The 25,609-nt window shown below is 36.6% G+C and overlaps 1 long non-coding RNA gene and 1 other non-coding gene across 2 annotated transcripts; both read right to left on the bottom strand.

Annotated features, from left to right (window-relative positions):
- Positions 1–659: 659 nt before the first annotated feature.
- LOC112750413 (uncharacterized) lies at positions 660–6,109 on the bottom strand. The gene is made up of 2 exons (XR_003175753.3): positions 5,026–6,109; positions 660–2,049 (listed from the first exon to the last, which is right to left on the bottom strand). It is a non-coding gene; the product is annotated as an uncharacterized lncRNA (long non-coding RNA).
- Positions 6,110–22,621: 16,512 nt separating this feature from the next.
- LOC112752419 (small nucleolar RNA R71) lies at positions 22,622–22,729 on the bottom strand. Its single transcript, XR_003176857.1, has one exon. It is a non-coding gene; the product is annotated as a small nucleolar RNA R71 (small nucleolar RNA).
- Between the last annotated feature and the right edge of the window lie 2,880 nt (positions 22,730–25,609).

Genomic DNA, 25,609 nt, shown 5'->3' with positions numbered 1-25,609 from the left:
AGACTCTAATCCGAGAACTGAGAGATCTAAACGGTGATTTAAATTCCAAGAAAGATGGTGTTCCAATGATAAAATAAGGAAGATTGTTAGAGAGGTCTGTGAAGAACGGAAGATTGACGGTTTAGAATTAAGAATAAATTCCTGTTGCAAGTATAGTTTCTAAACCAAGCAATCATCCTTTCTTACAATCGTTTTGGTTGTCATAAGTAACAAACCCAATAAAATTTATAAACCGAAGTATTCAAACTTCGGGTCGTCTTTTCAAGGAATTGCAGGGAGGTGTTCTTATTATTAGTTATGGAAAACAGTGTTTTGGGTTTTGAAAGGTTTGAATAAGGAAAATAAATTGCAGGAATTAATAAATTAATGGCTAATAAAATTCTTGGCAAGATATGAAAATTCGGAAGTCCTATCCTAGTTATTCTTATGAGAATTGAAGTTAATCCCACTTAGTTAACCTTTACGAAAGTAAGGGAAAGCCAAGTGAACTAATTAGTTAGATTTTCCAAGTCCTAGCCAACTCCTAAGGAAAGACTAGAGTTAGTGGAATTCAAGTTAATTAGCAGACATAACAATCAATCACGATAAGTTTGATAACTCAAGAGCCTCCAGTTAATCAATTAAAGCCAAGAATATAAAAAGGCTAAATAAGAATCATAAATCTGAAATACCTCAATTGCATTAATAAGAGAAAATCAATCTAAACATAAAGAGTTCATAAGCCAATTTGGCAACATAAGTAATTAAAGAGCATTGAAGTATCTGAAAGTAAAAGAGAAATATAAAGTAAAAGGAATATTGAACCTGATAGAGAGTTGAAATCCTAAATCTTTTAAGAGGAATCCTAATCCTAAAACCTAAGAGAGAGGAGAGAACCTCTCTCTCTAAAAACTACATCTAAATTATGAAAAGTGAATAATTGGAAGGCTTGTTCATGAATGAATGGATTCTCCCACTTTATAGCCTCTAATATGTGTTTTCTAGGCCGCAAACTGGGTCAAAAACAGCCCAGAAATCGCTGGAGAAGAAATCTGCCGCGTTGATTTTCGTTACTGCGACGCGGCCGCGTAGAGCACGCGTTCGCGTTGCCTAGCCTCAAGGCAACTATGGTATATTATATATCAAGTCGAAGACCCGGACGTTAGCTTTCCAACGCAAATGAAACCGCGTCGTTTGGATCTCTATAGCTCAAGTTATGACAGTTTTAGTGCGAGAGGGTAAGGCTGACATCTTTGCAGTTCCTTCAACTTCTTGTATTCCTTCCACTTTTGTATATTTCCTTTCCATCTTCTGAGCCATTCCTACCCTATAAACTCTGAAAACACTTAACACACATATCAAGGCATCGAATGATAATAAGAGAGGATTAATAATTAGCAATTTAAAGGCCAAAGAAGCATGTTTTCAATCATAGCACAAAATCAGAAAGGGAAACGTAAAACATGCGATTTCTATGAATAAACGTGAGAATAATGGATGAAAAACCCCTCAATTTAGCACAATATAAATCATAAAATAGTGGTTTATCAACCTCCCCACACTTAAACATTAGCATGTCCTCATACTAAGCTCAAGATAAGCTATAAAGACGAAGAGGAATGATAGAATGTATGAAATGCAACCTATCTATATGAATGTAACTACATGCAAAATACTTTTTGTAACGACCCAACTTCCAATACGTCATGATCGTACCAAAAGTAAGGCGTTACTGACCTGTTTTCCTTATTAACTATTTACTATTAAGCCTTTAGTTCGATATCGCGATTCAATTTTAGTAAAAATACCAAAAATTTTTGTTTTTGTTTATTAAAATCATGTCAAAGAATCAACAAGCAATAATAATCAGATACTTATTAGTAATAATAAACATTATACAAGAGAATTTAAATAAAATTCAGGTACAACTCCTATCCCTCTGCATAAAATAAAAACCTTAAGCAGTAAGGGCGAGGGAATTCTATGAAAGAATCTCAAGTCATAAACTTAACTCGTAAATAAATTCTAGAATCGCCCGCAGCTTCAAACTGAATCTTCGTACCTGTGTCACTGAAAGGGGGAAGATTTTGGGGTGAGAACAAACCACACGTTCTCAGTAGGGAATGGGAATGTCGTAAAAATAATGATTTACATGCAAATAATTAACTCAAGTTTCCAATGTAGTTTTCTTTATCAAACCTTTTCAAAAATTTCTTAAGACTTACTTGAAACAGTTTAAATTCCTTTCTTTAAATCATATTACTTACATAAAGTCTCAACCGCATTAGCAATTCATCAGCTACAAATAGCATTCCTCAATCATCACAGTAACTAAGTAAAACAGCAACATAAATAATATACCCAAACCTCATTTCACAAATACCATTCCTCAATACTTTACTAAGTTCACAGCATCAACAAAAATATCTAATCAAACACACAAGCAAGTAACTAAGACAAACAGCATAATCACAAGAAACAAAACAAGCAACACAAATTACAAAGAAATAAAACAAGCAAACACAATCAAATGCAGATGCGCAAATAAAGATGATGCATGTCTAGCCCTAGTGCAGGTAATGAGCTCATATGTCGGTTACTAACCCGCTCCCGACGTTATCCGGCAACCTCTGTTTGGATAAGGCTTTCCTATTGGCTATACCCCTGTGTACAGGAAATAACCCCTCTGCCACCACAGGGTCCACTGCATGCAGGAAATAACACATCTGCCACTGCAGGGATGTATGTCGACACACCTTCTGTATACAGGAAATAACCCCTCTGCCACTACAGAAATGGAACAGGTGGTCACGGTACTTCTGTAGCAGGAAATAACCCCTCTGCCTTACAGAAATAAAATATGGATTTGTACCGTAGGAAAGCGTTCTCAGTGATCACACCATTATCTATCTGACTGCCTCACTGCAGCAGATGATCATACAAGTATATCTGGAGTTGCCTTAACGCAACAAATGAATAAACACATCTCTTGGGTTGCCTCAAGCAACAAATGACCTTTCAACAGGTCCTCTGCTTTTTATTCTCTTTTATAATCATAAATACGCAAGCGAGACAAAACCCACATCCTTGCCAACAATTTCATAAACTGAATACCTTTCCTCAAAAGAATCAGTGTAATTATCATCATAAGTTATTATTCTCATTATTCGTTTCTAGTTACATATTCTTGTACAATATCTCTCTCTTTCTTTATTCAATCATGTTATACAAACTTCACGACTTCCTCTTTTGCAACCTCTTAACTCGAACCAATTTTAAAACTATTTTCTAGTTTAATTTTCTTTCAAAAGACTCGAGAAAATCATTTATTTTAAATTCGCTAAATACTTTTCAAAACATCACCCTCTTACTAAAAGTAACCAAATAAAACTCTTTTTCAAGTTTACTAACTTCCTAAAGACTCAAAAACCATCTCTCTTTAGTTCAAATATTATATATTCATTAAACTTCTAAAAAGTAATCCTTTATTTCAAACCCCAAGCATAACTTTTCTCATATTGAATAAATCTCAAAACATAACTTCTTTTCATATTAAATCAATCTTGAAATATAGTTTCTTTCCTAAATAATTTAATTTTGAAACATAAACCTTTCTTTAGTAAATCGAAATTAAAATAGAACAATTCTTTTCTTCACTGAATAAAACTTGAATAATATCATTTTCCAAATCTAAATCTTCTAAAATAACCTCTCAAATAAATCTTCAAATTTTTCAAAATTTCGGCAGCACCTCCCCTAAAATTCGGACTTAGCCACCTTTACGGGTTCCCTCTTTCTCAACATCTCATCAACCTTTCTCAACAGGTATCCAATAAAGGTTCTCAATCAATCAGTAAATCCATAATTCGCTATTCTCATATAATCCATCAATCCAACTTCAAACTCATCAATTCATAAATTAAGTTAACCAAAAGACTAATAGTTCCTCATTCCCAAATATCCAAACACATTATCGCCCCACTTAACCAGAATTTTAGTAACATTGACACCAAAATACAAAAATATGTATTATTCACAAAATCTTGGTTCTCCTATAATCAACTATTATGTTCACCCTAAAAGTCAACTTCATATAGTTTTCAATTATTACAAATTATCTTTATACTTTTAATAACAACTGCATCAGTTTATAATTTAGATTTTAAGAAATTAATTTAACAATCGATTTACAATCTCTTTACAAACTACAACTTCAAACCTATTTTATCAAAAATTACTTCAACACCCAATGTATTGCTTACAAGCAAGATCAGAATCTCCAGCAAGCATTCACCAAGCAATCCTCAATTCACATATTACTATAATCAAAGCACAAACATAATGTACTCATAGCTAGCCCAGCTAGCCCAACTAATCAGAATTTAGTAAAGTAATCAAAACACTGATCATTGTCATAACAACCTCAAAAGCAGTCACAATTCACAACCATAGCCAGGATCAATAAATCATGACACAGAAAATTAGTCCAGCCATCACAGAATTATTTATATACTCTTAAAGTTTACTTTATCATTTTAGAAAATCACAGGTTCTCAAAACAGTTTAATCCCTTAAGTTCCAATCCTTCAGTAACCACCAAAACTAAACTCCACTAGTCACAAGTAAACTTCACAGCCATTCCCATACATCAAATATCCAATTCAACATCAAACAAGACAATAATTCACTCAAAATCAGAATCTCAACCAATTCATCGCAGAATCAATAACTCAGTCACATCTCACAACCGCATCTAATTCCAATTACAATTCAGCGTAATCACAGCCACATTCAATTCTAATAATAAATCAGAATAATCACTCCAACAAGAACACCTACTGACATTCACAGCCACAATTCTAAAATGAATAAATTAATTATAATACTAGAAAATCATCTCAATACCAAACTTAATCCGAATTTCACAACCTCAAATTAAGCTTATTCCTATCAATTAATCATGTTTATGAATTATTTGCAATTACTCACTAAACCTCATTGGCATTCATAAGTTAAAAACTGTTAATTTCAAATAAAATCCCCTACCTCAAAGTCGAAATTGCAGAGTCTAAATGCCACAACAAGTATTTCGAAACCACCAGCAGCAGCGGCAATTTTAGCATCTCCGATCAACGGTAGCGGCACTCTATCAGGCTCTGGCATCCGTTTTGTCCCCTTGGCAGCAAACACAGTGTTCTTGGGCAGCTTCAGTAACAATTTCCAGCACCCACTTTGTTTCCTGGGTAGCAACCATGGTGGTTTTGAGCAGCTCCAGTGATGGTGGAAAGCCTCGGCAGCGGCCAAACAGCAAAGTTGGTTCCCACAGCAGTAGTGACAGTTGCAGTAGTACAAGGAAATCCGGATTCGATGAACTCAAGGCAGAAACAGCTCAAGACAGTGGACGTTAAATATGATTAGAATGGCAACAGGGCAGTAGCAACTCACCTCCGCTAGTGGCTCCAATTGCAGCAACTCCAAATCGATGGCGGCGGCGGCTTCCTTCGACGGTGACCAGGAAGCACAACAGTGACGGCTTGGTGAGACATAGCAGCGGTGGAGCATGACAACAGCGGCGATGGCTTCGTGGTGGCGTTTCCCTTCGCGCGCGCTCTCTCTCCTCTTCGTGGTTCTTCTCAGGCGACGGGATGGCAGCAAGGCGCGACGCCACTCTCCTCTGTTTCTCTCTTCCTTCTCGACGCGCGTGGATGGCACGACGGCAAGCAAAACATAGCTGGGTGTGACGAATTTGGCGGAGTCACAGCGACGGTGACGCGATGGTGCAACTTCGACGGCGTTCGGCTCCTCAGCGACTTCAGAACTAACGGCGACGTGACCTTGCTCCAGCGGCGGCGATGGCAAGGCGAGCTTGCAGCAGACGCGACGACGCTGCGCAGCAGCTCGACGGCGACGGTGGTACCAGGCCGGCGACGCTCTTCTTCCCTTCTGCCGGCGCTATCTCTTCCTCCGGTCTCCTCTCTGTGTGTGTGATTTTTTTTTATGTATAGGAAAGGAAGGGGAGAAATGGGGGTGCGGCTGAGTGTGGTGAGGGAGTTAGGGTTAGGGTTTTCAATTTGGGAAATTAGGTTTCTGAGTTTGATTTGGGAATTAGGGTTAAAAATTAGGATTTTATAAAAGAATAATGGATAGTTATGAATAGATATTTTGATAAAATTAGAGGGTAGAGTAATTTTAAAATCAAATATACTCTATTAAAAATATTTAGGAACATTATTTATCATCATATTGCTAAGTTCAATTAATTATTTCTTATTTAAATTATAAAATGAACAAGTTAATTATATTTTGTAAAGTACAATTTAAATTCAAATATCAATTTTCTAGGTTAAATCATATAAATCTCTATTATTTTTCTATCTCCGAAACTTTAATTTTAATTTATAAAATAATTAATTACAATAAAATTGTACATAAATATTAATTGACTTAAACTTAAAATATTTATAAATATCAATCTAATCATTTCTAGTAAATTAATTCCTATGAGTTCAAATTAATAACGTAATTCATTCAAAATAGAATTTATTTAAATTAAATTATACAATTCTTTCTTATTTTTCAATTACTAACATTATAATTTCAATTATATCAAATATCTAATAAAGATTATATAAAAATTCTAATTAATTTAAACTCCAATTATCATGAAACTCTATTTAATTATCATTAGTGAAATAATTTTCTTAAAATAAATCACAAATACTAATCATTTGATTTTCAAAAACTAGGGTTGTTACACTTTTTTCCTACTTGGTTAAAAGTAAACAAATTTTTCAAATTATACAATAAAAGACAAGTAAACTTGTAAGAAGATAGCTCATGAAAGCAGGGAACATAGAATCAAGCATTGAACCCTCACTGGTAGTGTATATCACTCTAATCTCTCAAGTGTCTAGGGTCAATCACTCTACTCTTCCCTAGTCATGCTTTCCCAACCTTGTTCTTCATCTAACCAATCAACAAATATTTAGTATACCAATGCAAACATCATGAGGTCTTTTCAGGTTTATAAATATATATATATATATATATATATATATATATATATATATACTAAGTGAGCTAACAAAGTGAATCCTTGATTAGTCTAAGATCTCACCTAACATATACATACTTTATATAATTTAAAATGCTTTATCTAACTATCCAAATTTTTTCCACTTTTGTATTACATGCTCATGTATCAAACTTATTTTTGAATTTTGTCCCATGTGCATTGATTCTTTTTATTTTGAATTTGGGGTAATATATATATATATATATATATATATATATATATATATATATATATATATATATATATTTTTTTTTTTTTTCTTTTTTTGTATCCCCTTATTTAATTACTTAATATTTTTTTTTTTCAATGCACATGGTAATTTAATTATTTGATTTCACATGAGCATGCTTCCCAAATTTTCAAATAACTTATTCAATTTAATTCCCCCTTTTTTTTTTCTATCATCCTATGTTCCCATAAAATTCTCCATTCTTAAATTTTACACAATATCTATCTTAAGCTAACCAATGATTCAACTTGGGATTTTTATTTTGTTTTTCTGCTTAAGGCTAGTAATATGGTTATGAAATAGAAGGGGGTTAAAAAGTTCAAAGTGGCTAACAAGGGTGACATAAAAGGGTAGGCTTATTTGGGATAAGTGAGCAAAAACAAGTAATGGCCTCAATCATATGCAAGCATGTAAATACACTAAATAGTGAACATATAGAATGAAACAAAATATAGATTGCAGTTATAGAGAAGAAAACACACAAGAATTAAAAATTTATGGTTAAATAATGTAACAATATAAATAAGCTCAAAATCTCACAGGTTGTGTGTTCTTTGGCTCAAAAACCATGTTCCAAATACAACTTCAAACAAATTTAACAAATAGAAAATTTTAATTTTTTTAATTTAAATTAGTAAAATTTTTCAAAAATAGGGTCTTAAAAAGAAACTTATTATTTTTCAACCAAGTAGTACTTAAATGCAAACAATCAACTACACATGCAATCTATTATGCAATGCAACAATGAACTAATGAAGAAAATAAGACATTGGTGTTGAGAAGAGAATAACTAACCCATGGAGATCGGTATCGACCTCCCCACACTTAAAGGTTGCACCGTCCTCGGTGCATGCTAAGATGTACAAGTGGACAGGCTGCTCCAACTGATGCCATTCTCTATAGATTGTGCAGATTGACTTGCCTGTCTCCCATGTAAACGTCTTTCGGTTCCCTTCCGGGTGGCCATCTTGAAAGGAAAAGGGAAGAAAAGTAACCCAGAAATAAAGATAAGAAAATAAATGAAATATGAGTGTTAATGCCAGATAATAAGGGTCTCAATTACATGGTAGCTACAACATGCAAGTGAAAAAATAGTAGAAGTACATGGCAAATCAAGAGTGCAAAAATTTGCAACAATGGAGAAGAGAGTGGGTAAGGAAAGATAATATAATTTCATGTCAATGCAAAAGTAATACATGTATAAAAGATTGGCATTGATTTAAATAATATTACCTAACCAGAATAACATAACTCACTAAGCACCCAAAATAATTCAAGAGAAGATGCAACAGTTAAAAAAGAAAATTTTAACACCAAAGGAAAAATAATTAATTTAGAAAAAAAAATATGCACAAAATTAAGATGCAATGAATGAAATATGCAAATAAATTAAGTAAAATAAAATGAAAGATAAGAAGAATGAGAAGGAAAAGAAGGGAAGAAGAAGTAAGAAAGGAGGGAGGAAAAATTAGGATTGGGGAAGAAAAGATAAGATTTTTGGCGCTGATTTGGATAAGTTGTGCGACGCAGGCGACGCAGACGCGTCGCGTGGCCTGATTTGTGCGATTGGCGCGAGTGCAGCCTCGCGTTCGCGCAACTCTCTGTTTTAAATGCATTTTGTCAAAAATCTGGGTGACGCGTTCGCGTGGGTGACGCGATCGCGTGGATGGCCATATTTGCAAAACGACGCGGATGCGTGGGGCACGCGTTCGCGTGGTAAGGCTTGCGCTTCTAGCACCGTTCCAGTCCCATTCCAGCTTAACTTGCTGCCAAACACCCGTTTACGTCGATTTTACAGGGCCACGCGTTCGCGTGGGTGACGCGGACGCATGGGAGGCATTTTCCATATGACGCGGTCGTGTGGATCAATTTGTGCCAAAGGCATGCCTCTAGCCACGCTCTCGCGTGACTCTCTGTTTACTTTTCTTTTCTTCCTAATGCACCGCATCGTGTGCGTGCTTTTTTTTTTGTTTTTTTATGCAATATGTAGATGCAAATGCAGTACTGATATGGATGTTATGAATAATTCCAGGTTCAATAAAATGGAATAAAATAAAACTTAAAAACAAACAAAACGAAATAAAACTAAAATTGAAAAGGAACGATCATACCATGGTGGGTTGTCTCCCACCTAGCACTTTTAGTTAAAGTCCTTAAGTTGGACATTTGGTGAGCTCCTTGTCATGGCGGCTTGTGCTTGAACTCGTCTTGAAATTTCCACCAATGCTTGGACTTCCAATAAGCTCTATCAATACTAAGTAAATTCCTCAAGCTTTGATGGGGTTCTTCACAAGCTTTGAGCTCCCAAAGTTGATCCTCATATATTCCTGGATCCCAAATCTTGTTTCTACACCCGTCTTCAAGTTGATTATCATGATTCCATTCGGGTGATTCAGTTTTAGAATTCTCACTGAAGCGTCCAAACAACTTCTCAGACCCATTCAATTGAGCTCTACACCAACCTTTGTGTTTAAACTTAAAGCTTCCAACCATAATGAACCTTGCAGGACAATTCTTACCACTGACCATCTTCCTCTTACTCTTAATGCCACAAAGAGCTCTAAGCTGACCATCTGTCTCTAGTAGCCCATATTCAAGTGGGAAAGTAAAGGTCAAGGATAAGAATTTTACCCACTTGAATGTTGTGTTGGACGGTAATGGCCTTGGGAGAGGTATTTCTAACGAATTTGCAAGCTCCACTCCCTTGTGATCTTCTCTGACAACTTCCACCTCTTTGCAAGTTTCTTCAATATCAACCTCTTCTTCCTGGTAGCTTTCTTCCAATTCAATCTCTTCTTCATTGCTCACCAAGGGCATGGGAGGCTGTGCTTCTTTTTCTTTAATCTCCATCTCTTGACCAACCTCTTCCAAGTCTTCAACTATGATATGCCTTGGAGGTTGTACACCCTCCTCAGCATCAATTTCAATCGCCTTGGAAGGAGGCTCTATAACCTGACTTTTCCATGGAGGTTTAGCATCTCCTAAGTCTGCAACCACTTCTTCCTCTTCAATAATTACTGCTTTGTCCAGTAGTTTTAATATAAAATCGTACTCATCTTTGATGATTTTTCTTCCATGACAACTCCTTTCAACTATTCTTTCATCTTCAAGGGTCTCTCCTATCTCCACATTTTGGGCCTCTTTTTGCTCTAAGACAAAATCAGACTCCTCCTTGATGTCTTCCTTCACTAATTCTTCAACCACTCCTTCGACTTCAAGGGTCTTTACTACCTTCACCTTTAGGGCCTCATCTAGCTCCTTATGAAGTATGGATTCGCGAAGATGATCCCTTCTCTCTTGTTCCATGTCAATAGCATCATTAGGATCATGTTGCTCTTGGATTGATGGATGTGGGTGCTCTTCTGTGGATGGTGGTGATGGGATGGAGAGATCATTTTGTGGTTGAAAAGGAAGTGCACTAGAGCTTGAGGGTTGATTGTTGAAGGTATTTGGTGGTCCGATTTGGGCGATGAGAGCTTGTATAGTAGAGTTTAGATCGGTAAGTGCTTTCTCCATGGAGGTTTGGGGTGGATAGGAGGGTTCATTTGTTGGGAGAAAGGGTTCATGGTAGGAAGGTGGTTCATCTTGATAACGATAAGGAGATGGTGTATATTGAGGTGGTGGTCCATGAGAGTAGTTGTGTTGGAATGGGGGTGGTTCTGTGTATGGTTCATTTGGCTCATAAGGTGGTTGGTATGGTGGATACGGGTTAGGGTCATATGGAGGTGAATGGTGGTAAGGGGCTTGTGAGTATGGTGGTTCAAAGTTGTGTTGAGGAGATGGTTCATAAGCATATGGCGGGGCTTGTTGGTAACTACAAGGGGTCCACCATAGTCATCATTTTGGTATACATCACAGAATGGTTGTTGGTTATAGTGAAATGGAGGGGGTTGTTGCCAAGAGGGTTGATCAAATCCTTGTGGCTCCTCCCATCTTTGATTCTTCCAACCTTGATGCCTATTTTCATTATAGTTTCCATTCCTTACAACAACATTGGAACCAAACTTAAAGCGATGGGGGTGAGAACTCATAATAGCAAATAAAAATTAAAAACGAAAATAAAAACAAATTTAAATTAAAAAGGTTATTGAAATATAAATTTTGAATTTGAAAATTAAATTTTGAAATTTTGAAATTTGAAATAAGATAAGATAAGATTTAAAAAAAAGATATAATTTTTGAAAAGGATTTGAATTTTGAAATTTAAAACTAAGATAAGATAAGATAAAAATTTTAAAATAAAAATTTTGAAGAACGGCGCCATTTTGAAGAACGGAAGATTGACAGTTTAGAATTCAGAATAAATTCCCGTTGCAAATATAGTTTCTAAACCAAGCAATCATCCTTTCTTACAAATGTTTTGGTTGTCACAAGTAACAAATCCAATAAAATTTATAAACCGAAGTATTCAAACCTCAGGTCGTCTTCTCAAGGAATTGCAGGGAGGTGTTCTTATTATTAGTTATGGAAAACAATGTTTTGGGTTTTGAAAGGTTTGAACAAGGAAAATAAATTGCAGAAATTAATAAATTAATGTCTAATAAAATTCTTGGCAATCTATGAAAATTCGGAAGTCCTATCCTAGTTATTCTTATGAGAATTGAAGTTAATCCCACTTAGTTAACCTTTACGAAAGCAAGGGAAAGTCAAGTGAACTAATTAGTTAGATTTCCCAAGTCCTAGCCAACTCCTAAGGAAAGACTAGAGTTAGTAGAATTCAAGTCAATTAGCAGACATAACAATCAATCACGATAAGTTTGATAACTCAAGAGCCTCCAGTTAATCAATTAAAGCCAAGAATATAAAAAGGCTAAATAAGAATCATAAATCTGAAATACCTCAATTGCATTAATAAGAGAAAATCAATCTAAACATAAAGAGTTCATAAGCCAATTTGGCAACATAAGTAATTAAAGAAAAGCATTGAAGTATCTGAAAGTAAAAGAGAAATATAAAGTAAAAGGAATATTGAACCTGATAGAGAGTTGAAATCCTAAATCCTTTAAGAGAAATCCTAATCCTAAAACCTAAGAGAGAGGAGAGAACCTCTCTCTCTAAAAACTACATCTAAATTATGAAAAGTGAATAATTGGAAGGCTTGTTCATGAATGAATGGATTCTCCCACTTTATAGCCTCTAATATGTGTTTTCTAGGCCGCAAACTGGGTCAAAAACAGCCCAGAAATCGCTGGAGAAGAAATCTGCCACGTTGATTTTCGTTACTGCGACGCGTCCGCGTGGAGCACGCGTTCGCGTTGCCTAGCGTCAGGGCAACTATGGTATATTATATATCAAGTCGAAGCCCCGGACGTTAGCTTTCCAACGCAAATGAAACCGCGTCGTTTGGATCTCTATAGCTCAAGTTATGACAGTTTTAGTGCGAGAGGGTAAGGCTGACATCTTTGCAGTTCCTTCAACTTCTTGTATTCCTTCCACTTTTGTATGCTTCCTTTCCATCTTCTGAGCCATTCCTACCCTATAAACTCTGAAAACACTTAACACACATATCAAGGCATCGAATGGTAATAAGAGAGGATTAATAATTAGCAATTTAAAGGCCAAAGAAGCATGTTTTCAATCATAGCACAAAATCAGGAAGGAAAACGTAAAACATGCGATTTCTATGAATAAGCGTGAGAATAATGGATGAAAAACCACTCAATTTAGCACAATATAAACCATAAAATAGTGGTTTATCAGTCTGACACGAACAGATTGATGGTTCAGCCATGTATATGCTAGCTCAAAAAATAAAGCGTTGTCGGAATAAGCTTGTCATATGGCAGCAAGAAAACAGATCTAATTTGAAGGTGGAGATTGATTCACTACTATCTGAATTAGAGAAATTTCGTTTAGTAGGAATTCATGGAAGCAACATTGATGAGTTCATATTTGATGACAATTTTTTGCTTGGATTAGATGGATTTCATCAAATAAACCTACACTTATTCACTAAAATAGCATACTTTTGTGTTTTGTTTCTGAATTGAGCTTAAATGTGAAAACATAAATTTTTGTGCCTAAATTGAGCAATTTAATTTCACTTTTATTCCATTCAATGCCGTGATGTGTTTGTTGAGTGATTTCAGGTCCTAGAGGCAAGAATGGATAAGCAAAAGTGGAAGGAAGCATGCAAAAAAGGGAAAACACATGAAGAAAACAAAGGAGAATCACACAGCCATGTGTGCGTATGCACAACATCCTGTGCATACGCATAAGAGCAAAATCAGCAAGTGTACGTATGCACAATAAGAAAAATCAGCATGTGTGTACGCACAGGTACCAACGCGTGACTTCATTAGTGAGGCACGTGGATCGCGATTTTCCTCTTGGTCCAGTTTTGGATGTGCTGATGCTGAATTGAAGTGCTATATGAAGGGGAAATGACCACATATCAAATCATTAGGACATGGATAGTTTTAGAACATAATTTTAGGAGTAGGAGTAGGATAGTTAGAATGCTCTCTTAGGGTTTATGTAGTTTTCATTGTAGCATTTTACAGTTTCAAGTTTTCATCTTGGTTGATCAACTCTTTTGTAAGTACTTTTTAATTTCTCTTTAATTACATCACATTTACTCTCATTTTCTTTTGGTTCAAGTTACTTTATTTATATATGCAATCTTGGTTTTTTGAAGTTTTGATTGATAAATTTAATGTTTTATGCTTTCTTTATGCTTGATTGCATGTTTATTGTTGATATTGTGAATAGTTAGTTATAGTTTTCTATTTTTCCTTGCAATTTTCCATGTTTTACTTTTATGCCCACAAGGTGTTTGTGAAAATGCCAACTTTAGATTTTGAGTAGATTTTCACACCTTAGCTTGGGATTTGAGTTCCTAGGATACTAGAGTCATAATGTCCGACATTTAGTGGTAATTCTTGGGTAGTTAGTTGACTCCTATTTCCATTGACGCTAGCTTTTCACCAAGTTAATTGGTGAGTTAGCTAGGACTTATGGATTAAGGCCAATTATGCTTGCTTGACTTACTCCTCGATGTTAGGGTAGACGAAGCGAGATTGACTCATCATAGTTGCCATAGTTGTGATTATAACGATGATAGGATTCCTTAATTCTCATTTCCTAGTCAAGGCTCTTTTATGCATTTATAGCATTTTCACTAGTTTTGACCTTGTTTCTTTTAAATTGCATTAATTCCAATTTTGATAATCTCTTAGTTCTTTTATCTCTTAGTTCCTTTAATCTTTCGTTCTTTGATTTCAAAACCCCTTTTTCTCACAACCGAAAGTGTGACATTTCAATTGCATTCTTAGGGAGAACGACCCGAGGTTTAATTACTCTCGGTATTATTTTTAGTTTTGCCGGGGACATGCAATTGGTGTTATATTTTTGGTTGTTGTGAATATGTTAATAGTGTAAATAGCACTTTTTGGTTTTTTGTATGCTTTTGTTAGTAGGTTTTGTTTATATTTTCTTTTTGACTCATCCACACCATTACCACAATTCACCCCTATGGAACCCAAACACTTACCTTTCTAGTCACCAATTCTATACACCATCACCTCACTACATACAAAACCAAAATTCTTACTCTCATGAGTTTGATTGTCAAGCTTCATCACCTCAAATTTCATCTTCATATATGGATCAATCCACACAAGAAGCACTCCAAGTGCTTATTCAAGAACAAACGGAGTTCCGGAAGAAGCAAGAGCAAGTCATGTCTATCTTAGCGGAAACCTTGGATCGGTTAGCTTTATTGCGTTCATGCCACAACCAAGAAATTCTCGTGGATGAATGTGTGGAATCAAGTGAAGAGTGTGGAATGAAGGAAAGATTGCAAAATCAAGTAGAAGATTCCAAGTCACAGCATGAAGCACAAGAGGAGATGAATGAAGAGTTGATGGAAATTGATCAAGTGGACTCCATCATTCATGATTTTTTGTCCAACGTGGTCAATCCTTTCAAGGACCCTCATGAGCCTCCCTTGATTGAATTTGAAAGAGATGTTGATGTGGACTTTACACAACCTCCCATTTTTTACTTGAGTTATGATGAGGAAGATTTAAAGGAGGTTGAGGAAGATTTTAGCTACCAAGAAGTGAAGGCAAATCGTACAAGAGCAAATTGAGTGGGTAAAAATTTTACTAACAAGCTTCTTAGGCCTACATCAATATGCTATCTTGGAGACGGATCATCAACTTCAAACCCTTCTTGGAGTAGTAGATAGTGGAGAGAAGAATGTTAATTGGGAAGGAAATAGAAAGTTCATCAAGGAAGCCAATTCAATATTTGGAGTTCAACTATGGTGCAATAATAGTCAATTGAGTGGATTCCGGGGGGTACAAGTGTGTCAATGGTGATTCAAGAGGTCGTTTATCCAAGTGCAAAAGTGAAGATCAACAAGAAGGTGAACAAGAAACTAGAGTATGGGATCCAGGCATTAGGTTCAACACTCAACACTTATGGATCCTAGTTGCTAGCTTGGAATTTCTCAAAAGTTTGATGCATTTCATTTGGGACCCCGAAGGTCTAATCAAGAGCAAACTTGGGTGGAGATACAAGGAGGAGCGGAAACATAAGCCGTCCTAACAAGAATCTCCTCAAAAAGTCCAACTTGAGGATTTTAAACCAAAGTCCTAGGTGGGAGACACCCCACCATGGTAATATCCTTCTAACTCTTCTCTCTTTTAGCTTTTCTTTCTTGAATAATTGGTTGCATTGCTTAGTTAGTTTAGTTGAATTTTGGTGTTGGCTACATACTTTTAGTGGAATAATATGTTTTTGGAGCTTCAAAACCTGTTTTGGATGTCATGTTTAGTGCCTTAAAGGCATGAAAATTTCTGTAGAAACAGAGCTCTGTGCGTACGCACGAATCTGTGCGTGCACACACTTCCCTTATTTTTCGCCATCTGTGCGCTCATACAAGATTGTGCGCACGCACAACCCTCAACACACCTTCTGCTCGTAGTACTGCACCACCTTTGCGTGTGCACCCTATGTCTTTTCCCCTTCTGTGCGGCCGTAAACACGTGTGCGAGCGCACAAATAAGCCCTTTTTGTAAAAAAAAACCTCTGTGCGTGCGAATAGCGTTGTGTGCACGCACAACCTTCGACACACCTTCTGCTCATAGCGCTTACACCCAGTGTGCGTGAAAACAGAAACAGGCACGCGACACGTGAGCATCCTCCACGCGTACGCGTGGATGGCCCAAAATGAAAAGTGACGCGTGACCACTCGTTGTGCCAGACGTACGATTCCAGCTTCATACCCGCACAACTCTCTATTCAATGTACCAAATTACGCTGATGTTCATTCCACGCGTACGCGTAGAGCACGCGTACGCGTGGGGTGGGTTGTGTGCCTGGCACCCCTTTTGCACAGTACCAGGGTAACTCTCTGTTCATTATACTAGAGAGAGAACCTACATATGACGCGTGCACGTCATCGACGCTTACGCGTCAGCCACAATTTTTTTTATAAACTAACAAGCTACCAGAGTAAAGCCAAACTTTATTAAATAAGTAAAACCACAGCTTAAACTCAATAATCCAAACTAAAAATAAAAATTCAAATTATTACCAATATAAATAAAAGAGAAAATAGGAAGAATTTACCATGGTGGGGGTGTCTCCCACCTAACACTTTTAGTTAAAGTCCTTAAGTTGAACATTTGGTGAGCTCCTTGTCATGGTAGCTTGTGCTTGAACTCATCTTGAAACTTCCACCAATGCTTGAACTTCCAATAAGCTCCAACATTTCCAAGTGAATTCACCAAGCCTTGATGAAGTGCTTCACAAGCTTTGAGCTCCCAAAGTTGATCCTCTTATATGCTTGGATCCCAAATCTTGTTTCTACATCCGTCTTTAAGTGGATCATCATTGTTCCAACTGGGTAGCAAGCAATCCGAATTCTCAATGAAGTACCAAACTCTTCTCTTAGATCCAACCAATTGATCACTAGTCTAACCCTTGCATCTAGCTCTTGAAATCTCAACCTCGATGAGCCTTGATTTGCAACTCCAACCACGAAACATCCTTCTCTTATGCTTCATTCCACAAAGCCTCCTAAGTTGGGCATCTGTTTCAAGAATACCATACTCAAGTGGGACAGTAAAGCGGGTAGAGATAAGTTTTACCCACTCAAATGAAGGAGTAGACGGCAACCTACCTAGAGAAGTCTCCAACGATCTTGACAAAGCATATTCAACTCCCGTCCAACCTTGCCAAAAGACTTCTACCTTTTGAAAAGATTCTTCACTTTCAAGCTTTTTAACACCGAGTTCATCCAACTCTTTTCCGTTACTCACATCATAACTATGAGGTTGAGAGAAATCTACCTCAATGTTGCTTTTAATTTCATCGGGAGAAGGCTCTTCTAACTTAAGGATTTCACTTGTGGGTGCAAATTCATTACTAGGATGGCTTGATTCATGATCATCATCACCAAGGGAAATCGCCTCTTGATCTATTCCGTCCAATTCTTCATAAGGAATATGCCTTGGAGGTTGTGCACTAGCCTCCTCAACATTAATTTCAAGCTTCTTGGAGGAATACTCTACAACTCTAAATTCCCATGGAGGTTCAGCATCTCCTAAGTCTTCAACCACTTCTTCCTTTTCAACTATTACGGCTTCCCCCAATTGTTCCAATACAAAGTCACATTCCTCACTTTCCACCGACGTTCCTAGTCTCTCCTTCATGCTACATTCTTCATTAGATTCTCCACATGTAGCCATGGGAGTGCCTTGAGTGTTGACGTGCAGTTAAGCTAAATTATCTACTACCTCGGTCAAGGTAGCTATGAATTCTAGTGTCGTCCGCTACATCTCTCTTTGCTCCTGAAGAAGAACACTAAGAGTGTCATCCATTGGAGATTGGAGTGGATATGAGGGTTCATTGCTTGGGAGGAAAGGTTCACGATATGAGGGTGGTTCATCATGATAAGGATATGGCGGTTCAACACTCTCCATCTTTTCCACTTGTTGTACAACACATTCATCCGTGGAAATGCTTTGTTTGTTGCATGAGTTCCATGGGTCGAACTTTTGACGGATGGTTGCTTGAAGTTGATCCATTGCTTCCTTAAGACGATCCATTGGCTCTTGTTCCACTTGGCTATCATAAATAGGATCATAGTGCTCTTGGATTGATGGATATTGACATTCTCCTATGGAGGGTTGTGGTGGAAAAGAAAATTCATATTGTGGTTGAAAATTTTCGTACGTTGGAGGTGGTGTATATTAAGGTGGTGGTTCTTGGGAGTAATTGTGTTGGAATTGGGGTGGCTCTATGTATGATTCATAGGGCTCTGATGAGCGGATAATTTATACGCTTTTTGGCACTATTTTTAGTATGTTTTTAGTAGAATCTGGTTACTTTTAAGGATATTTTTATTAGTTTTTATGCTAAATTCACATTTCTGGACTTTACTATGAGTTTGTGTATTTTTTTGTGATTTCAGGTATTTTCTGGCTGAAATTGAGGGACTTGAGCAAAAATCAGATTCAGAGGTTGAAGAAGGACTGCTGATGCTGTTGGATTCTGACCTCCCTGCACTCAAAGTAGATTTTCTGGAGCTACAGAACTCAAAATGGTGCGCTTCCAATTGCGTTGGAAAGTAGACATCCAGGACTTTCCATCAATGTATAATAGTCCATATTTTGGCCGAGTTTAGACGACGTAAAAGGGCGTTGAACGCCAGTTCTACGCTGCTGTCTGGAGTTAAACGCCAGAAACACGTCACAAGCCAGAGTTGAATGCCAGAAATACGTTACAAATTGGCGTTCAACTCCAAGAATGACCTCTACACGTGTAACATTCAAGTTCAGCCCAAGCACACACCAAGTGGGCCCCGGAAGTGGATTTATGCATCAATTACTTACTTTTGTAAACCCTAATAACTAGTTTAGTATAAATAGGACTTTTTACTATTGTATTAGACATATTTTGAACATCTTTTGATCATTTTGAGATCTCTAGACCTCCATGGGAGGCTGGCCACTCGGCCATGCTTACCCTCTATTATCACTTATGTATTTTCATACGGTAGAGTTTCTGCACTCCATAGATTAAAGTGTGGAGCTTTGCTGTTCCTCAAAGATTAATGCAAAGTACTACTGTTTTTCTATTCAATTCAACTTATTCCGCTTCTAAGATATTCATTCGCACTTCAACCTGAATGTGATGAACGTGACAATCATCATCATTCCCTATGAACGCGTGCCTGACAACCACTTCCGTTCTACCTTAGATTGAATGAGTATCTCTTAAATCTCTTAATCAGAATCTTCGTGGTATAAGCTAGATTGATGGCGGCATTCATGAGAGTCCGGAAAGTCTAAACCTTGTCTGTGGTATTCCGAGTAGGACTCTGGGATTGAATAACTGTGACGAACTTCAAACTCGCGTGTGCTGGGTGTAGTAACAGACGCAAAAGGAGGGTGAATCCTATTCCAGTATGATCGAGAACCTCAGGTGATTAGCCGTGCTGTGACAGAGCATTTGGACCATTTTCACAAGAGGATGGGATGCAGCCATTGACAAAGGTGATGCCTTCAGACGATTAGCCATGCAGTGACAATGCATCGGACCATTTTCCAGAGAGGATAAAAAGTAGCCATTGACAACGGTGATGTCCTTACATAAAGCCAGCCATGGAAAGGAGAAAGACTGATTGGATGAAGACAGCAGAAAAGCAGAGGTTCAGAGGAACGAAAGCATCTCTATACACTTATCTAAAATTCTCACCAATGATATACATAAGTGTTTCTATCCTTATTTTCTATCTATTTATTATTTATGTTCGAAAACTCCATAACTATTTTATATCCGCCTGACTGAGATTTACAAGGTGACCATAGCTTGCTTCATACCAACAATCTCCGTGGGATCGACCCTTACTCACGTAAGGTTTATTACTTGGACGACCCAGTGCACTTGCTGGTTAGTTGTATTGAAGTTGTGAATGAAAAACGATTTATTAAGACGTGCGTACAGAGTTTCTGGCGCCGTTGCCTGAGATCACAATTTCGTGCACCAATTTTTTGGCGCCGTTGCCGGGGATTGTTCGAGTTTGGACAACTGACGGTTCATCTTGTTGCTCAGATTAGGTAATTTTCTTTTTGTTTTATTTTCAAAAATTTTTCAAAAAAAAAAAGTCTTTCAAAAATTTCTCCTTTGTTTTCGAAAAAAATTTTAAAATAAAAATGTTTTCAAAAATATATTTTTCTTCAGAATTTTTAAGAATGAATTCTAGTGTTTCATGAAGCATGTTGAAGCCTGGCTGGCTGTAAAGCCATGTCTAATTCTTCTGGATAGGGAATGTCAGGCGTGTCATGTCTGAGTTACATTCTAAAGCTTGGCTGGCTATTAAGCCATGCCTGACCCTTTGATTAGAGCTTTAGACTAAAGAGCATAAGATTCCTGGAATTCATATTAAAAATTTTGGAATCCTTATTTTTCTTTCTCAAAATGATTTTTGAAAAAATTAAAAGAAAATACAAAAAAATTAATAAAATCATAAAAATCAAAAAAATATTTTTGTGTTTCTTGTTTGAGTCATGTGTCATGTTATAAGTTTGGTGTCAATTACATGTTTTAAAATTTGCATAAAATTTTCGAAAAACTCATGCATTCATAGTGTTCTTCATGATCTTCAAGTTGTTCTTGGTAAGTCTTCTTGTTTGATCTTGATGTTTTCTTGTTTTGTGTCTTTTCTTGTTTTACATAGGCATTCTTGCATTCATAGTGTCTATACATGAAAAAATTTTTAAGTTTCGTGTCTTGCATATTTTCTTTGCATTAAAAAAATTTTTCAAAAATATGTTCTTGATGTTCATCTTGACATTCAAAGTGTTCTTGGTGTTTATCTTGACATTCATAGTGTTCTTGCATTCATCACATACTTTGATCCAAAATTTTCATGCATTGAGTCTTTTTCATGTTTTTCCCTCTCATAATTAAAAATTCAAAAAATAAAAAAAAATATCTTCCCTTTTTCACTCATAAATTTCGAAGATTTGAGTTTACTTTTTCAAAACTTTTTAAAATCTAGTTGTTTTTATGAGTCAAATCAAATTTTCAATTTAAAAATCTTATCTTTTTCAAAATCTTTTTCAAAAATAAAATCTTTTTCAATTCTCTTATTTATTTTCGAAAATTTTAAAATATTTTTCAAAAATATTTTTCTTATCTTTATCTCCTAATTTTCGAAAATAACATCATCAATTAAAGTTTTGATTCAAAAAATTTCAAGTTTGTTACTTGCTTGATAAGAAAGATTCAAACTTTGAGTTCTAGAATCATATCTTGTGATTTCTTGTGAATCAAGTCATTAATTGTGATTTTAAAAATCAAATATTTTTCAAAACTAATTGCAATCATATCTTTTCAAAAATATCTCTTTATCTTATCTTTTTCAAAATTTGATTTTAAAATATCTTTTCTAACTTCTTATCCTCTTATCTCTTCAAAATTGATTTTCAAATTTGTTTCAGCTAACTAACTAACTTTTTCTTTGTTTCTTATCTTTTTCAAAACTACCTAACTAACTCTCTCTCTCTAATTTTCGAAAATATCTTCCCTCTTTTTCAAAATTTCTTTTTAATTAACTAATTATTTTTATTTTATTCCTAATTTTCAAAAATTACTAACCTTTTTCAAAAAATATTTTCGAAAATCACTAACTCTTTTTCAAAAATTATTTTCAAAAATTATTTTCAAAAATTCTCTCTCTCTCTCTCATCTCCTTCTATTTATTTATTCATCTACTCACACAGGGACCTCTATACTGTGGTAAAAAGGATCCCTATTATTATTATTTTTCTGTCCCTCTTTTTCATATGAGCAGGAGCAAGGACAAGAACATTCTTGTTGAAGCAGATCCAGAACCTGAAAGGACTCTGAAGAGGAAACTAAAAGAAGCTAGATTACAACAAGCCAGCAAGCACCTGTCAGAAATTTTCGAACAGGAAGAGGAGATGGCAGCCAAAAATAATAATAATGCAAGGAGGATGCTTGGTGACTTTACTGCACCTAATTCCAATCTACATGGAAGAAGCATCTCCATTCCTGCCATTGGAGCAAACAATTTTGAGCTGAAACCTCAGCTAGTTTCTCTGATGCAGCAAAACTGCAAGTTTCATGGACTTCCATCTGAAGATCCTTTTCAGTTCTTAACTGAATTCTTGCAGATCTGTGATACTGTTAAGACTAATGGAGTAGATCCTGAAGTGTACAGGCTCATGCTTTTCCCTTTTGCTGTGAGAGATAAAGCTAGAATATGGTTGGACTCTCAACCTAAGGATAGCCTGAACTCTTGGGATAAGCTGGTCAAGGCTTTCTTAGCCAAGTTCTTTCCTCCTCAAAAGCTGAGTAAGCTTAGAGTGGATGTTCAGACCTTCAGACAGAAAGAAGGTGAATCCCTCTTTGAAGCTTGGGAGAGATACAAAGGACTGACCAAAAAGTATCCTTCTGACATGCTTTCAGAATGGACCATCCTGGATATATTCTATGATGGTCTGTCTGAATTAGCTAAGATGTCATTGGATACTTTTGCAGGTGAATCCATTCACCTAAAGAAAATGCTTGCAGAAGCTCAAGAACTCATTGACATGGTTGCTAATAACCAGTTCATGTACACTTCTGAAAGGAATCTTGTGAATAATGGGACGCCTATGAAGAAGGGAGTTCTTGAAATTGATACTCTGAATGCCATATTTGTTCAGAACAAAATATTGACTCATCAAGTCAATATGATTTCTTAGAGCCTGAATGGAATGCAAGCTGCATCCAACAGTACTCAAGAGGCGCCTTCTGAAGAAGAAGCTTATGATCCTGAGAACCCTGCAATAGCAGAGGTAAATTATATGGGTGAACCTTATGGAAACACCTATAACCCATCATGGAGAAATCACCCAAATCTCTCATGGAAGGATCAACAAAAGCCTCAACAAGGCTTTAATAATGGTGAAAAAATAGGTTTAATAGTAATAAACCTTTTCCATCATCCACTCAGCAACAGACAGAGAATTCTGAGCAGAATCCATGTAGCTTAGCAAATTTAGTCTCTGATCTATCTAAGGCCACTGTAAGTTTCATGAATGAAACAAGGTCCTCAATTAGAAATTTGGAGGCATAAGTGGGCCAGCTGAGTAAAAGGATCACTGAAATCCCTCCTAGTACTCTCCCAAGCAATACAGAAGAAAATCCAAAAGGAGAGTGCAAGGCCATTGAATTGATCACCATGGCCGAACCTGTAAGGGAAGGAGAGGACGTGAATCCCAAGGAGGAAGACCTCCTGGGACGTCCAGTGATCAATAAGGAGATTCCGTCTGAGGAACCAAAGGAATCTGAGGCTCAACTAGAGACCATAGAGATTCCATTAAACCTCCTTATGCCATTCATGAGCTCTGATGAGTATTCCTCTTCTGAAGAGAATGAGGATGTTACTGAAGAGCAAGTTACCAAGTACCTGATGCCAAGGCATCTTAGGCTAGTTTCACTAGCATTTTTCTGTTAGTTTTAGTTGTTTTATGCATTTTCTTGAGCTTAAAGTAACCAAGAATGGTTAAATGAATAACAAAGCAATGAACCATCCAAACAGTATGATTTTGATGCAAATTCCATGAGTTTTTAGTTATATTACTTGAATGCTATGAATGGAAGATTTCTCATGAAATTTTGCAAGACTTTGATGCAATTGTTTGGATGATTTCAGGGAAGAAGAGGCTAAGCAAGGAAGCAACAAAATCAATAAAGGAAGCTTGAATATCACATGTGGAGTTTAAGTTCCAGTTTAAGCCTAAACTGGAGCTTAAACGCCAGAATCATGAAGGCTAAGAAATGCTGGAATTGAAGTTTAACCTCCAGTTTAACCTTAAACTGGAGGTTAAACGCCAGAATTAGAATTCCAATCAGGAAGCACTTCCACGTTTAACCTCCAGTTTAACCTTAAACTGGAGGTTAAACGCCAGAAGTGAAAAGGGCACCAAGGGGGGCAGTTCCACGTTTAACCTCCAGTTTAACCTTAAACTGGAGGTTAAACGCCAGAAAGGGGAAAAGCACCAGGGAGCCATTTCCACGTTTAAGCTCCAGTTTGACCTTAAACTGGAGCTTAAACGTGTTCGACCAAGTTTCTCCTCCAGGGTTGCTTTCTCCATTTCCACGTTTAAGCTCCAGTTTAACCTTAAACTGGAGCTTAAACGTGTTCGACACCTCCAGGGCTACCTTTCTAAGCTTCCACGTTTAAGCTCCAGTTTAACCTTAAACTGGAGCTTAAACGTGTTCGACCTCCAGGGCTACCTTTCTCAGCTTCCACGTTTAAGCTCCAGTTTAACCTTAAACTGGAGCTTAAACGTGTTCGACCTCCAGGATGGCTTTCTCTATTTCCACGTTTAAGCTCCAGTTTAACCTTAAACTGGAGCTTAAACGTGTTCGACCTCCAGGGTTGCCTTTTCTACCTCCACGTTTAAGCTTCAGTTTAACCTTAAACTGAAACTTAAACGTGTTCGACTAAGTTACCCTCCAGGGCTGCCTTCTTCCATTTTCACGTTTAAGCTTCAGTTTAACCTTAAACTGAAGCTTAAACGTGCTACCACAAAAGGCATCACTGGGAGTGTCTGGCGTTTAAGCTGCAGTTTAAGCTTAAACTGCAACTTAAACGCCACTCTTGGAAAAGGTTTCTGGGCCAAAAATATTGCGGTTTAAGTTAGTATTTGAGCACAAACATTAACTTAAACTTACTCTGGTATGAAACCCAATTGAATATCATGGTTTATGGGATTGGGCCTGAAGGATTGATGAGTCTGAAATTTCAATTTATTGAGTCATGTGTCATTATTTGATTATCACTAAGTTGGCTCAATGAATGTTACAGAATTTGGATCAACAGCCTCATCAAGATTATGGATCATAAACCCAAGGCAAAAGGAAAGCAGGGAGAGGCCTCAAAGCCCAAGAAACACAACAGAAGCTCAATATAGAAAGTGTATAAATAGGATAGAATTTAAGTTAGGAAGGACTTTTACCTTTTCATTTAGCTAGTTTTCATATCTTTGTAATTGAATTCAGAGCTATGACTCACTAAACCCCCTTTCATTGGGTTAGGGAGCTCTATTGTAATTCAATGAATCAATAATAGTTTATCTTCTTCTTCAATCTTTTCTCTTGAATTTTGTTAGAAAGCTTCTCGATCTAATTCCATTGGGTAGTTATCTTGGGAAAGAAACTACCCATAATTGGAATCCTTCGGAACCTTGGGAAAGGAATGGAGGATTCATGCTAGAGAAGCTTTCTCACAGTGAATTGGATTGGGGTTTGGATGGATATTGTGACATGTAATCCTACCAAATTGTGGTTCATGA

This window comes from Arachis hypogaea, chromosome 15 (genome assembly GCF_003086295.3).
Source record: "Arachis hypogaea cultivar Tifrunner chromosome 15, arahy.Tifrunner.gnm2.J5K5, whole genome shotgun sequence".
Taxonomy (NCBI): domain Eukaryota; kingdom Viridiplantae; phylum Streptophyta; class Magnoliopsida; order Fabales; family Fabaceae; genus Arachis; species Arachis hypogaea.
The sequence above is the reverse complement of the archived record's forward strand: the minus strand, read 5'-3'. Positions and strand labels throughout refer to the sequence as shown.